We start from the raw sequence: 11,324 nt of genomic DNA, 5'->3' as shown, positions 1-11,324 counted from the left end.
TGGGAGACTTAGCTTCTTCCTGTTCAAGGGCTTTCGGGTGTGCTGTCAAGTCACTAGCATGAGATTTCTCCAGCTTCTTTCTGTGGGCATTTAGTGCTATGTATTTCCCTCTTAACACTGCTTTCATAGTGTCCCATAAGTTTGGGTATGTGGTGTATTCATTTTCATTGCTCTCTAGGAAGTCTTTAATTTCTTTCTTTATTTCTTCCTTAACCCATTGGTGATTAAGTTGAGCATTATTCAGTTTTCATGAGATTATAGGATTTCTGTAGTTTTTTTCTGTTGTTGAAATCTAACTTTAAACCATGATGGTCTGATAGGACACAGGAGGTTATTCCAATTGTTTTGTATCTGTTGAGATTTGCTTTGTGGCCAAGTATGTGGTCGATTTTAGAGAAGGTTCCATGGGGTGCTGAGAAGAAGGTATATTCTTTTTTGTTCGGGTGGAATGTTCTGTAGATATCGATTAAGTCCATTTGAGCCATAACAGCAGTTAAGACCCTTATGTCTCTTTTAAGTTTCAATTTGGCCGATCTCTCCAGAAGTGAAAGTGGGGTGTTGAAGTCTCCCACTATTAATGTGTGGGGTTTTATATGTGATTTAAGCTTTAGCAATGTTTCTTTTACATATGTGGGTGCCCTTGTGTTTGGGGCATAAGTGTTCAGAATTGAGACTTCATCTTGGTTTGTCTTTACTGCAATGAGTATGTAATGTCCTTCATCATCTCTTTTGATTGATTTTAGTTTGAAGTCTATTTTGCTCGATATTAAGATGGCTACACCAGCTTGCTTCTTAAGAGCATTTGATTGGAAAGTCTTTTCCCAGCCTTTTATTCTTAGGAGCTGTTTGTCTTTGAATTTGAGGTGTGTTTCTTGTATGCAGCAGAAAGTTGGGTCCTGTTTTCATATCCATTCTGTTAGTCTGAATGTTATAGGTGAATTAAGTCCATTGATATTAAAGGATATTAATGACCAGTGATTGTTCCTTTCTGTTATTATTTTTAATTTTTGGTGGTAGTGTGTGTATACTTCTCTTCTTTGGGGTTACTGCTGTGGTGTTATCTATTGCCTGTGTTTTCATGGGTGTATCTGCCTTCCTTAGGTTGGAATTTTCCTTCTAGTGCTTTCTGTAGGGCTGGGTTTGTGGATAAGTATTGTTTAAATCTGGTTTTGTCTTGGAAGATCTTGTTCACTCCATCTATGATGATTGAAAGTTTTGCTGGGTAAATTAGTCTAGGCTGGCATCCATGGTCTCTTAGTGTCTGCATTATATATGTCCAGATCCTTCTGGCTTTCAAAGTCTCCATTGAGAAATCGGGTGTTATTCTGATGGGTTTGGTTTTTAAGTCACTTGGCCTTTTTCCTTTGCTGCTCTTAATATTCTTTCTTTATTCTGTATGTTTAGTTGTTTAATTATTATGTGGCAAGGGGACTTTTTTTGGAGGTCTAGTCTGTTTGGTGTTCTATAGGCTTCTTGTATCTTCATAGGCATTTCCTTCTTTAAGTTGGGAAAGTTTTCTTCTATGATCTTGTTAAATATATTTTCTGTGCATTTGAGTTGGTATTCTTCTCCTTCCTCTATCCCTATTATTTGTATGACTTTGTTGGTTTTAGTGTTTTCTTTGACTGATGAATCTATTTATTCTACTGTATCTTCAACTCTAGAGATCCTCTCTTCCATCTCTTACATTCTTTTGGTTATACTTGCATCTGAAGTTCCTGTTTGTTTACTCAGATTTTCTATTTCCAGGATTCCTTCTGCTAGTGTCTTCTTCGTTTTTTCTATTTCCCTCTTCAGGTCTTGGACTTTTTCCCTTGTTTTTTCATGATTTTCTTTCAGGGACTTATTGTTTTCTTCTGCTTTAATTGTCCTTTCCTCTAGTTTTTTATAGTGTTCTTCCCATTTTTTGTTTGTCTGTTCCTCCACTTTATTTTTGATTTTTTCTATATAAGGCTCTAGCCTCTTCATGATGTTACTTATAAGGTTGTTTTCTTCTTCTTCTTCCATTCCATGATGTTTAGGTCTAGCTGTTGGAGAAGGGCTAGGTTCTGGTGATGCTGTATTGCTCTTTATTTTGTTGTATGTACTTCTGCCTTGACATCTGCCCATCTCCTCATGTGTTCGTTCTTGTTCTTATTACTGTCCTTGATCCAGACAGAGCTGACAGATTTAGGGAGCCTCTCTCTGGTCCAGATGGAAGCTCTGGGCCAAATGGGAACTCTGGTCCAGATGAGAGTGCTGGCCAGATAGGAGCTGGGGAGCTGGACTCTGAGTCTCAGGAAGTCCCTGGAGTCACTTTATCTTGTACAGATGGGAGCTCCTCTTGTCCAGATGGGAATTCTAGGACAGAATGGAATCTCTGGTCCAGATGGGAGTTCTGGGGCAGATGGGAGCTGGGGGCTCTCTGATCCGGATGGGAGATCTTGGGGCAGGATGGAATGCTGGACACTGGTCTCTAAGTCTCCGTAAGTGGCTGGGTTTCCAGCAGATGGGTGTGGGGGCAAGGCGTTGAGGTCTCTGGTCCAGATGGGAGTTCTGGGCCAGATGGGAGCTGGGGGCTGGTCTCTGAGTCTCAGGAAGTGTCTGGGTTCTCGGGCAAATGGGTGTGGGGGCAGGGTGTGGAGACTGCAGAGTCTGCCTGCAGTCTTGGAAAAGTGGAGCCTTCCCACAGGACCTGCCGATTGGGAAACTGGGGCCAAGTTGGGCAAGTCCTCCCAGGATGGTGCCCAGGTGTGGGACCCAGGGGCGGTTGCCTCTCTGACTATAACCCCAGCCACTCACCTCTGGTCCAGATGGGAGTTCTGGAGTGGATGGGAGCTCAACATGTTGATTTCAAACATGCATAATTGATTAGAAATACATAATTTTAATTTCAAAACTTGTTTGTAACCATTTGTATCCTAGTATATTGGTAGCTTCAGAGATGTTTCATGATCACTGGAGAGGAATATGTTGTGTTTTGTCTTGTGTGTATGTGTGTGTGTGTGTGTGTGTGTGTGTGTGTGTGTGGTGTTTTGCCTTTTGATGGTTTGAATATTCTACAGATGTGTCAGTATGTTTTATTTACCAATTCTACTTACAGAATTTATTATTAAAAGTGAGGTATTAGTGCCCTAAGTGTCATTATATTCATGACCTCTTCAAATCTTCATTCAAGTTTGTCACATTCAGTTCTATACTCAGTGTATTTTGAGGATTCTATGTTAGCATATGCATGCATATAGATGTGTTGTTGATGGATTGATACTTTATGATTACATGATGTTTTAATTCTTGTAGTAATTTTTCTCTTAGAATGAAATTTATTTTAACATCTTAACCTCACCCCAGTTCTATTTGGTTGATGGCTGAATGTGATTTCTTTGTAAATCCATTAAATATAACCAATGGTAAGGGGCAAATGTCCTGGTATTCAGGCTTTATTCATCTATATTTTCTACCCAGGCTATACCAGTACACTACTTTCCAAAGTAGAAATGTTTTCATGATATCCCATGTGTCCAGTAATGAAGGGAACTAGAAGTCTACTATTGAATTCTAAATGTCAATGCTCTATGATATCCATGTATTAAATATTACATAGTAGAATAGCAATGAACTTTTTCTCCAGTTCAGCAATGGTGAATTCTCCATACTTTATTCTTTCTCAGGAAGAAAATATTCTTCCACAGAATCTGAATCCTTTTGACATTTGACCTCATTCCACAGTTTCCATTGTTACTTTATAGCCTGAAACATTTGTTGCATGTGTTATCATCAAATTTTTGTAAGTTCAACTATCTTTGTTTCCCCTCTCTCATCTGTGGTGAAAAGGCTGGATGGAAATTTCCAAACAGCTCCATAGTCTTTATGAATCTGTTCTATTCTTTCTATCATGTATTTATTATCTGTATGGATTGGGTCGACCAGTGTAATATATACCCTTTCAATAGTAATAACATTTCTTAGTCTTAACCGAACTGCAAATGCTGAACCTCCATTTCCAATCTACCAAATCAGATTTGGGGAGGGGGCTCTGAAATCTCGATTGAACTAGCTCTCTTGGGAATTATTAAGTAGGTAAAGTTTAAAAACAACAGGCCAGTATTTTACTTGAGTTGACCCTGTGATAGGGGAATCTATTGCTTTTAGTTTTACAATATCAGCTTCTGTAAGCTGGGTCAACTGACAGCAATTTAATTTTACCATATGTAAAATAAAGATATTAAAAGCATGCAGATTGAATCTGACATCATTTTCAGGTCCATAAAAAGAATGATGGTAAGTAGATTAGATTTTGAGGTTAAAATTGAATGGGTAATTGTTAAAAATTAATAAGTTACCATTAAAATGTGTGGAAGTCTTCTCCACAATCATCAGTGAATACAGAATTTCTGGTCATATTATATATAAATGATTGCATCTTGTAACTGAAACAATCACTTGGTCTCTAAGCCGCTAGTTATTTTAAATAGTAAAGCCCAAGAATTTGATCATAATCTCCAGCTCTAAAATTTCAAGATATCACTGAATAATTTAATAATAGGTATATTTGAACAGTTAGCACCAAATATCATAAAACTGGGATCTCCTGCTCCCCTAACCTTTCTTACCCTGAACCTTGCCCTTCATTTCCCCCTACTCTCATCCAGGTTGTTCATGTAGATCTCATCCATTTCTCTGTCATTGGGCGATCCCTGTGTCTTTCCTAGGGTCCCGTTTTCTATTTTTTTTCCTCCTTTTTTATTTATTATATTTGTGTTTTAATTTTATACATCAGCCATGGGTTTCCCTGTCCTCCCCCATCCTGCCCCTGCCCCTGCTCCCACCTTCCCCCCAGCCCTTCCCCTCCATTCCCATCTCCTCCAGGGCCAAGACTCCCCTGGGGATTCAATTCAACCTGGTGGATTCAGTACAGAAAGGGAGAACAAGGAATAACAGAACATGAGAAATAATGACCACATGAGAACAGAAAGAAGCAAAGTGCTAGAGAGGTCCCCAGAAATCCACAATGATACATCCTCTGTAGACTACTGGCAATGGTGGAGAGATAGCCTGGTCTGACCTAGTCTGGTGATCAGATAGCCATGCTGGAACTCTCATCCAATAACTGATGGAAGTGGATGCAGAGATCCTCAGCCAGGCCCCAGGTGGAGCTCCAGGAGTCCAATTGTTGAGAAAGAGGAGGGACTGTAAGAATGTGAATTGTTGAGACCAAGATTGGAAAAGCACAGGAACAAATATTCAAACAAATGGAAACACATGAATTATGAACCAAAAGCTGTGGAGCCCCTAAGTGGATCAGGCCCTCTGGATAAGTGAGACAATTGAATAGCTTGATCTGTTTGGGAGGCACCCAAGCTGTGGGACCAGGACCTGTCTTTAGTGCATGAGCTGGCTGTTTGGAACCTTGGGCTTACACAGGGACACTTTGCTCAGCCTGGAGGGAGGGGACTGGACCTGTCTGTATTGAATCTACAAGGTTGAATTGAATCCCCTGGGGAGTCTTGGCACTGGAGGAGATGGGAATGGAAGGGAGGGGCTGGGGGGGAAGGTGGGGGGGGGGGCGGGAGGCAGGAGGACAGGGGAACCTATGGCTGATGTATAAAATTAAAACACAAATATAATAAATAAAAAGGAGAAAAAAAGAAAATCTGTAAGAAAAAATGAAAATAAAAAAACAAAAACAAACAAAAAATCATAATACTGAATGCCATGTAGCTATAATTTTCCACATTTTTCTTTTTACAATCATTTTAAACAAACATTACTTATTGAAATAGTTCAGAAAAAGTTATTTAATAGGAATTTCCATCCAAATTAATCCAAGTGGGTTTTGATTTCCTGAGGAAATTTACTAGTAATAGTTTTAGGACTATGTTCTTTGAAAATGGCACAATTCACCCACACATACAAATAGTTATGGTTTTTATAAGCTTCAGTAGTTAAAAGTCCTTTCCAGGAAGATCTATAAATAAAAGTGGTCATTGCATCCTGATTGCAAAATAAACTGACTTTCAAAAGAAGGTCTGCTGTCACTTCTTGCCTAAGAAACTACACTATGAAGATTCATCTCTTTCTCTTTATTCTGCTCTTTTGGGTCACAGTTTTACCAGGTAATATGTAAGCATTGGTCAAGGGTGTTTGTAGAAATGGATTTTCGAAGGCATCAGTTGCTGTTTCTTAAAAATATTTTTTAAAGTAAGAATGAAAATATTGTTCTACTAGTTTGACTGTTAAATTTTTGAATTGCAACAGAAAATAGTTACTAGTGGGAAACCTGGTGAGACATGAAGAAATGTCATTTAGTCAATGATATGGTATTAATATTAATTTCTTTCCACTTATGGATAATATGCATTCTCAGGATATGACACAGTAAGATTGGGCTCCACTGTGTTCAGAATCCAATATGTTGAAATCTAAAATGATTAGAAAGTTTAAAAATAAAATATTCATCCCATTATGTTTACACAGAAATATATATTTAGTATTCATTCCTAATAGATTTATACCTTTTTTGGAAAACTATTGTTGAGCATTATCAACTGTTAGGTGTTAATAACTCAGTGTTAGAATATATAACTTATATTTTTGTACTCTATAATAATAGAGAATTAGTGAAATGCTTTCTAGTATTCTCTTCTTAGAATTACAAGCCAATTACATTCTTTCTTGGTTTTCTTTTAAGTATTTCTTGTCATTACCATCTACTGTATTTTGTTAAAAATTTTCCCTGTAGTCTATTTTATCCCAGCAGGTAAACAGTATGATATTGGTCTTCTTATGAAGTGATGATACACATGAATTAACTGAAAAAAAAAAGCAAAATAAGAATGCTGGCTTCACTGTAATTATTTATTTTTATATTAATAAATTAACCCAATTCTTCATTCATTTTAGACAGTCTAGCCTAATAACCTTTACAATCCCCAGGTTTCATATGGCCTCCAGTACATAATAGGTCATATTACTATATTTTTTGCAATTAACACTAATTAACACCAGTAAATAACTATGTAAGTATATTTCAAGCCTATATCTTTTTACAATATATGTCTTCAGGTGCCCTTACTAATAACCAGAGTTACTTATCCATTCCTTCAACAAAATGTAAAATTTATATTGAATACAGGCTTGGAAATTATAAATCACTTAGATGACAGAATAGCATTAATTATATTGTGTGTCAATAGTTTTATGTATTTTTCTTTTATTTCTAAAGGGTATACTCTTTTTGAAATTATACACAATCTAAACCTACAGAGAACTCTTATTATATAGACAAAAATAATATGAAACACAATAACTGTCACTCTGTCTGGATGCTATTTTTTCAATATCAGGAGAGATATATTATAAAAAAATTTAAGAAAGAAAATTAACAGGCTTACTATCACTTTATATCCCACATCCTATCTATGATAAGAGAATGAAATTCACTACAAACATAGAGCACTGGTGCTGAGGAGATGGCAGAGTGCTTACAAATGTTTACTGTTCTTAAAGGGAACCTGAGTTCAGCTCCTCAGTTCTGAGCACCCAGAATAGGCAGCCCAAGACCACCTACAACCCCAACTCTAGGAGATCTAATGTTCTGTTCTGGCCTCTATAGTAACATTCATATATGCGGTACACACAAACTACTATTACAGAGGCACGCATACAAACGTAAAAGTAAACTATAACCCATTCGGTGAAATTAGTGATCTCCATGTACTCTTGGGTGTGGAGACTTCCACCAGAGTATAACCAACCAACCAGAGACTACACCCTTAAAAAACATTCCCCTCAGAAACCATGAACTGTCAGCAGCTCCTCAGCTAATAGTTGGGCTTCATTCAGGGCTATTGAGTGGCTCGAACTTTCCTAGGTCTGGGCAGATAACCACAGCTGTCCAGAGTATAGTAGTCCTATATGTGTTAAATACAGTGTTTGACCCTCTCCAATCTCTGAATGTCTAAACTTAAATATTATTTACATGACACAGAAATATAAAGTATCTTTATACTACCAGAAATTATTGTTCTTAAGATTACTATGCCAGGAATTTCCATTTGTGTGACTTAGTTTTCTTCTGCATTTTCTAGACACTATAAATACATGTGAAGTCTAGAAATGGGATACTTCTTATTGCTCCACTCTTTTAATTTTTTTCTGACAAATTGGAAAAATTTTTATTATGAATGGGTATTTTTATTTAAATCTTACATATGTTATGAATGCAGAACAGCATATTTTTTGTATCAAAGAGATCACATTGTCTTTCTTTCCCTGATACCTGCAAAAATTCAAGGTAATCCAAAGAATAAAACAAACACACAAATAAATAAAAACAAAAAGAAGTTGTAGGTGAAAGAATTATTTGGGGGATAATTCTGTACATGTTTATTTTTATATTAATTGAGATTCACATACTATTTAAAGAAATTTTCTATCATTTGAAGCTATTATAATAGTATAAATGGTTCTTTCATGAGAAAGTAAAGGAGAGGGAATCTTCTGAGAGTCATAAGATGCTTCAGAGAAAGGATAATATGTGGTTCACACATTTGAAGACAAGGGGTTATTTGTCTTTTCACAGTATTATTAGAACACTATTATTAGGGGTGACATTGCACCTGAGAAGACATTAAGAAATACTTGGAGCTGGGCGGTGGTGGCACACACTTTTAATCCCAGCACTAGGGAGGCAGAGGCAGGCGGCTCTCTGTGAGTTTGAGGCCAGCCTGGCCTACCAAGTAAGTTCCAGGAAAGGCACAAAGCTACACAGAGAAACCCTGTCTTGAAAAACCAAAAAAAAAAAAAAAGAAAGAAAGAAAGAAAGAAAGAAAAGAAAAGAAATACTTGGAGAACATTTGTCATAGCCTATACTACTAGCAACTGTTTTCAGAATAGGTGCTTAAAAAAAAAAAACCCTGAAATGCACATAACGAGCTCCTCAAGACAAATTTTTCCTCAACCACAAATTTGTTTAGGAAGAGAAGCCTATCCTAGAGCCTGCCATAACTCCCAAAAGTTATTCCTATGACATAGAAAATAACAGCCTGATATAGTAGAAAGCCTCTGTAATCCCAACACTGGGGAGGCAGATTCAGGGAAATCAGGAATTCAAGTCCATCCTTAGATACAAAGCAATTCTGAAGTCAGCCTGAGTTTCATAAAATCCTTTCTTCCAAAAAGAGACTTTAATTTTGCAATTCTAGACAAAGACATGACAAAGTTCACCATGGCAGAATACCAGTATTGGTAGAATCTGCTCATGACTCCAGCTACAAATTTTTCATCCTTTTTTTTCCCTTGATTCAAAAGGAATTGAAGGAAAGCAGGAATTAGTAAACTGCTTTTTACCTACAAATAAAGTAAGTAAATATTCCAGGTTTTATGCAGCCTATAAGCTCAACTGTCATTGAAATATGAAAGCTTTTATATACAATGTGTAAGTAAGTGTGTGTCAATGGAATCGTACACCATAAAAAGGTGGCATGGTAGATTTGGGTCCTATGCATACTTCATTCTTTTTTTTTTTTTTTTTTTCCCAGAGCTGAGGACCGAACCCAGGTCCTTGCGCTTGCTAGGCAAGCACTCTACCACTGAGCTAAATCCCCAACCCCGCATACTTCATTCTTACCAAGATTAACACAACAAACAAAAATCTGAAGAATGCCTTTTCAAACAACTATATTTCAGAAGTGTTGTGGTAATCCCATAAGGGTGAAAAATGGATGCATATTCTCTCTCTCTCTCTCTCTCTCTCTCTCTCTCTCTCTCTCTGTGTGTGTGTGTGTGTGTTTCCCTCTCTTATCAGCCTCCCTCCCTCTCACTCTCCTTCCCTTTTCTCTTTGATCAATGCTTTTTTAACATATAGATATAATTTAGTTCATATATTTGGGAAAGAAAATCACAAAGCGTCCAGGAAATTTGAGAGCATTTGAACAAATTGTTTATCATTGCCTAATTTTAAATACTTTTGAACAATAAAATTAAGTCACAATGAATTTTAGTAATAATTTTCAGTAATGACTCATAAGGCATAAGGCTTAGGTTGATTATGAAAGCAGAATAGGGCATCCTTAATTCTATGGATAGCTGCAGAAAGAAAGCCAAACAGAACATAAATCATGACCCACTTTTATGATTGTCTGCTGTGGATGATTGATTGATTGATAAATAAGATGCTAATTGGCCAGTAGCCAGGCAGGAAGTGAAGGCAGGACAGAGAGGGAGGAGAATGCTGGGAAGTGGAAGGTTGAGGCAGGGAGATGCTGCCAGCCTCTGTGATGAGAAGCAACATGTAAACATACCAGTAAGCCCTGAGCTACGTGGCAACATATAGATTAATAGAAATGGGTTAATTTAAGGTATAAGAACTGATAGCAAGAAGCCTGAGCCATTAGGCCAAACAGTATAAATAGTATAAGTCTTTGTGTTTACTTGGGTCTGAGGGCTGTGGAAGCTGGGCAGGAACAGGATAACTTCAGCTACAATTGTCTTCAAGAACTTTTCCTGGGTCATCACCCAGTCATTTATGAACACCTCCTTAGCCCCAAGACACTTTCTGAAGTCTAGAATATCTTTCCTATAACGCAACAATGAATTCACTCAAATTTTCTCCAGCACTGGAGAATGGTCACACTATAATCTTTTGTCTCTAGAACTTTCTCTGTATGTTATATATAGTTTCCTAATGCCAGCCGTTCTTTCCTTCTTGCAGCCAAAAAGAGGTATCCTGAATATGGTAGCTTGGATTTGAGGAGGGAATGCATAACGAGTAAAGGTCACTGTAAAACCCAGTGCTCTGAAAATGAATTTAGGATTGCTTTCTGCATAAGACCTGGAACTCATTGCTGCATCTAGAATTGAAGATGGTGGATGAAAAGATCCACATAACCCAAGAGGAAGAACAAATCTAATTAAGTCTTCCCAGCAAAACTTTCAAGATATGTGTGTCTTTGTAAAGCAAAAAGAATTAAATAAAATTTAATCCTGAATCATTCAGAAGTGGTTCTAGTTCACATATTAATTGGTACATTCAGAAAAAAACTGAATCCATATAATGCAATATAATACTTGAACAGTACTCAGAGTTTTGTGTCTTATGGTAGTCAACATAGTAAGATGATGGGAAATCCCAAGACATAGAAAGGACATGTATCTCTGAGATGCAGACTTCCAGTAGATATGCATGGTTAATTTATTACCCACAAGAAAATGTATGAACTCCTAAGCTTGGAGACTAGATGTTGAGAACACAGATCATTCTCATGAGATACAAAGGGCTTAAGAGAGAGACTAACTAAGGCATAGGAACAACATAGCAGAGAAAATTCACATCACAACTAGTG

The 11,324-nt window shown here is 37.2% G+C and overlaps 1 pseudogene; it reads left to right on the top strand.

Moving 5' to 3' along the window:
* Window positions 1-2,386: 2,386 nt before the first annotated feature.
* LOC118569852 lies at window positions 2,387-10,836 on the top strand (annotated as a pseudogene).
* The last annotated feature ends 488 nt before the right edge of the window (window positions 10,837-11,324 follow it).

This window comes from Onychomys torridus, chromosome 18 (genome assembly GCF_903995425.1).
Source record: "Onychomys torridus chromosome 18, mOncTor1.1, whole genome shotgun sequence".
NCBI classification, from domain to species: domain Eukaryota; kingdom Metazoa; phylum Chordata; class Mammalia; order Rodentia; family Cricetidae; genus Onychomys; species Onychomys torridus.
Note: the sequence above shows the minus strand (reverse complement) of the source record. Positions and strands in the feature narration are given on the sequence as shown.